The 4969-nt window shown below is 35.3% G+C and overlaps 1 non-coding gene across 1 annotated transcript; it reads left to right on the forward strand.

Annotated features, from left to right (window-relative positions):
- Positions 1-354: 354 nt before the first annotated feature.
- On the forward strand, positions 355-462 carry LOC148578180 (small nucleolar RNA R71). Its single transcript, XR_015903665.1, has one exon. It is a non-coding gene; the product is annotated as a small nucleolar RNA R71 (small nucleolar RNA).
- The last annotated feature ends 4507 nt before the right edge of the window (positions 463-4969 follow it).

A 4969-nucleotide genomic window follows, 5' to 3' on the forward strand; every position in this document is an offset into this window, starting at 1 on the left:
AGGATCATAAGCTTCTTCTTCAGAAGATAGCTCTATAGTACTGTTGGATGGTTCCTTCAATCCATTCAGACTCTGAGAGATCATATTGACTTGCTGAGTCAATATTTTGTTCTGAGCCAATATGGCATTCAGAGTATCAATTTCAAGAACTCCCTTCCTCTGAGGCGTCCCATTACTCACAGGATTTCTTTCAGAAGTGTACATGAACTGGTTATTTGCAACCATGTCAATGAGTTCTTGAGCTTCTGCAGGCATTTTCTTTAGGTGAATGGATCCACCTGTAGAATGGTCCAATGACATCTTAGATAATTCAGACAGACCATCATAGAATATATCCAGGATGGTCCATTCTGAAAGCATGTCAGAAGGACACTTTTTGGTCAGTTGCTTGTATCTCTCCCAAGCTTCATAGAGGGATTCACCTTCTTTCTATCTAAAGGTTTGAACATCCACTCTAAGCTTACTAAGCTTTTGAGGAGGAAAGAACTTAGCTAAGAAAGCCGTGACCAGCTTATCCCAAGAGTTCAGGCTATCTTTAGGTTGAGAGTCCAACCATATTCTAGCTCTGTCTCTTACAGCAAACGGGAAAAGCATAAGCCTGTAGACCTCGAAGTCAACCCTATTGGTCTTAACAGTATCACAGATCTGCAAGAATTCAGTTAAGAACTGAAAAAGATCTTCTGATGGAAGTCCATGAAACTTGCAGTTCTGTTGCATCAGAGAAACTAATTGAGGCTTTAGCTCAAAATTGTTTTCTCCAATGGCAGGGATTGAGATTATTCTTCCATGTAAATTGGAATTTGGTGCAGTAAAGTCACCAAGCATCTTCCTTGCATTGTTATTATTTTCGGCCATGTCTCCTTCTTTTTCGAAAATTTCTGTCAGATTTTCTCCAGAGAGTTGTGCTTTAGCTTCCCTTAGCTTCCTCTTCAGAGTCCTTTCAGGTTCAGGATCAACTTCAACAAGAATGTTCTTATTCTTGTTCCTGCTCATATGAAAAAGAAGAAAACAGAAAAGAAAATATGGAATCCTCTATGTCATAGTATAGAGATTCCTTTATGTGAGTAGAAGAAGATAAGAATAGAAGAAGGAAAAGATAAGAATCCAAACACAAGGGAGAGGAGTGGGTTCGAATTCTTAGATGAAGAGGAGTGTCAGTAAATAAATAAATAATAAGAAGGAGATGAGGGAGAAGAATTTTTGAAAATCATTGAAAAGAAAAGAAAAATATTTTTGTTTTTAAATTAATTTTAAAGTTAGAATTCGAAAATACAAAAAAAAAAGAAAAATGAAATTAAATTAAAGTAAAAATTAATTAGTTAATACAAAAAAAGGAATTTTGAAAAAGAGGAAGGTGATTTTCGAACATTAGAAAGAGAGAGTTAGTTAGGTAGTTTTGAAAAAGATATGATTGAAATAGTAAACTTTTTAAATCAAACAAAAAGTCAAGCAGTTAATTGAAAAAGATTTGAAATTTAATTTTTGAAAAGATAAGAAGTTAGAAAAGATTTTGAAATTAATTTTGAAAAAGATGTGATTGAAACTTATTTTGGAAAAAAGATTTGAAAAAGAAATTTAAAAAAATTTGATTTTGAAAGTTAAAGTTGATTACTTGACTAACAAGAAACAAAAAGATATGATTTAGAAATTTAAAGATTGAACCTTTCTTACTAGGCAAGTAACAAACTTAAAATTTTTGAATCAATCACATTAATTGTTAGTAAAGATTTTGAAATTATAAAACAAAATAAGAAAAAGATTTTGAAAATCAATCATAAAGTTTTCGAAAATATGAAGGAAAAATTGAAAAAAAGATTTGATTTTTGAAAAAAGGTTTGAAAAAGATAGAATTTTTAAATTGAAAATTTGATTTGACTCATAAGAAACAACTAGATTTTTAAAACTTTTTGACTAAATAAAATCAAATTTTTGAAAATTTATGAGAGAAAAAGGGAAAGATATTTTTTTTATTTTTAAATTTCTAATGATGAGAGAGAAAAATAATAAAAAGACTTAATGCATGAAATTTTTGGATCAAAACAAATGATGCATGCAAGAATACTATGAATGTCAAGATGAACACCAAGAACACTTTGAAGATCAAGATGAACATCAAGAACTTATTTTTGAAAATTTTTAAGAAAAGAAAAACGTGCAAGACACCAAACATAGAAATTTTCAAACTTTAGACACTAACAAATTAAAAATGCATATGAAAAACAAGAAAAGACACAAAACATAAAAATGCAAAGATCAAACAAAGCAAATCATCAAGAACAACTTGAGGATTATGAAGAACACCATGCATGAGTTTCAAAAATTTTAAGAAAAATTAAAAATATGCAATTGACACCAAACTTAAAATTTGACACTAGACTCAAACAAGAAACATAAATTTTTTGGTTTTTATGATTTTATAAGAATTTTTTGTTTTTTTTTTTTGAAAATTATTTTGGGAAAAACAAAAAAGAAGAAAATTTTTTTTATGTTATTTTCAAAAATAAAAAAAATAAAAAAAAGCTTAAAAATAAAATAAAATTACCTAACCTGAGCAACAAGATGAACTGTGAGTTGTCCAAACTCGAACAATCCCCGGCAACGGCGCTAAAAACTTGGTGCACGAAATTGCGATCATCAACAATGGCGCCAAAGACTTGGTGCTCTCAAACGTGAATCACACTTTGTCACAACTTCGCACAACTAACCAGCAAGTGCACTGGGTCGTCCAAGTAATAAACCTTACGTGAGTAAGGGTCGATCCCACGAAGATTGTCGGCTTGAAGCAAGCTATGGTCACCTTGTAAATCTCAGTCAGGCGGATTCAAATGATTATAGAGTTTTAATAATTAAAAGATAAATAAAACGTAAAATAGGATAGAGATACTTATGTAAGTCATTGGTGAGAATTTCAGATAAGCGTATAGAGATGCTTTCATTCCTCCTGAACCTCTGGTTTCCTGCTGTCTTCATCCAATCCTTCATACTCCTTTTCATGGCAAGCTGTATGTTGGGCATCACCGTTGTCAATGGCTACATCCCGTCCTCTCTATGAAAATGGTCCAATGCGCTGTCACTGCATGGCTAATCATCTGTCGGTTCTCGATCATACTGGAATAGAATTTACTATCCTTTTGCGTCTGTAACTACGCCCAGCACTCGCGAGTTTGAAGCTCGTCACAGCCATCCCTTCCCAGATCCTACTCAGAATACCACAGACAAGGTTTAGACTTCCTGGACCTCAGGAATGGCCGTCCATGGGATCTAACTTATACCATGAAGACTCTAATATCTCGGACTCGGTCCCCTGTATTAGATATCTAAGAGATACTCATTCTATCTCATCTTCATGTAGAATGGAAGTGGTTGTCAGGCACGCGTTCATAGGGAGAATGGTGATGAGCGTCACATAATCATCACATTCATCATGTTCTTGGGTGCGAATGAATATCTTAGAATAGGAATAAGCTTGAATTGAATAGAAAAACAATAGTACTTTGCATTAATTCATGAGGAACAGCAGAGGTCCACACCTTAATCTATGGTGTGTAGAAACTCTACCGTTGAAAATACATAAGAACAAAATCTAGGCATGGCCGAATGGTCAGCCTCCATAAAGGTCTAAAATAGCATAAAACTAATCAAAGATGTCTAATACAATAGTAAAGGGTCCTATTTATATCAGACTAGTTACTAGGGTTTACAGAAATGAGTAAATGATGCAGAAATCCACTTCTGGGGCCCACTTGGTGTGTGCTTGGACTGAGCATTGAGCTTTACACGTGTAGAGGCTTCTTTTGGATTTGAACGCCAGTTTGTAACCTGTTTCTAGCGTTTAACTCCACTTTGCAACTTGTTTCTGGCGTTTAACTCTAGAATGCAACATGGAAACTGGTGTTGAACGCCAGTTTGCGTCATCTAAACTCGGGCAAAGTATGGAGTATTATATATTTCTGGAAATCCCTGGATGTCTACTTTTCAACGCAATTGAGAGCGCGCCATTTGGAGTTTTGTAGCTCCAGAAAATCCACTTTGAGTGCAGGGAGGTCAGAATCCAACAGCATCTGCAGTCCTTCTTCAACCTCTGAATCTGATTTTTACTCAAGTCCCTCAATTTCAGCCAGAAAATACCTGAAATCACAGAAAAACACACAAACTCATAGTAAATTCCAGAAATGTGATTTTTATTTAAAAACTAATAAAATTATACTAAAAACTAACTAAATCATACTAAAAACTATGTAAAAACAATGCCAAAAAGCGTATAAATTATTCGCTCATCAATGGTGCAATGCTCTTGATGTCCCATCTTCAGATGATCTATGTTGGAGCTCAATTCTCCTAGAGAAGTATGCAATTGGTCCCAATAGCCTTGGGGAAGAAAATGCATCCCTTGAGGCATCTCAGGGATTTCTTATTGAGGCGGCTCCATATGCTCTTGTTGAGGTGCATGTGTAGGCTCTCTAGCATGCTCCATCCTTCTTTTAGTGATGGGCTTGTCCTCCTCAATGGGGATATCTCCTTCTATGACAATTTCAGTTGAATTGCATAAGTAACAAATAAGGTGGGGAAAAGCCAACCTTGCTAAGGTGGAAGGCTTTTCAGCTTTCTTGTACAATTCTTGAGGTATCACCTCATGTACCTCCACCTCACTTCCAAGCATGATGCAATGAATCATGATGGCCCTGTCAATGGTCATTTTTGACCGATTGCTAGTAGGGATGATAGAGCGTTGGATGAATTCCAACCATCCTCTAGCTACAGGCTTGAGGTCAAGCCTTCTTAGTTGGACAGGCTTGCCTTGAGCATCCCTCTTCCACTGAGCTCCTTCCACACAAATGTCTGAAAGGACTTGATCCAACATTTGATCAAAATTGACTCTTCTAGTGTAAGAATGTGGGTCTCCTTGCATTATTGGCAAATGGAGCGCCAACCTTACACTTTTCGGGTTGAAATCTAAGGGTCACCCTCG

This window comes from Arachis ipaensis, chromosome B1 (assembly GCF_059453495.1).
Source record: "Arachis ipaensis isolate K30076 ecotype BB chromosome B1, ASM5945349v1, whole genome shotgun sequence".
Classification (NCBI taxonomy): Eukaryota; Viridiplantae; Streptophyta; class Magnoliopsida; order Fabales; family Fabaceae; genus Arachis; species Arachis ipaensis.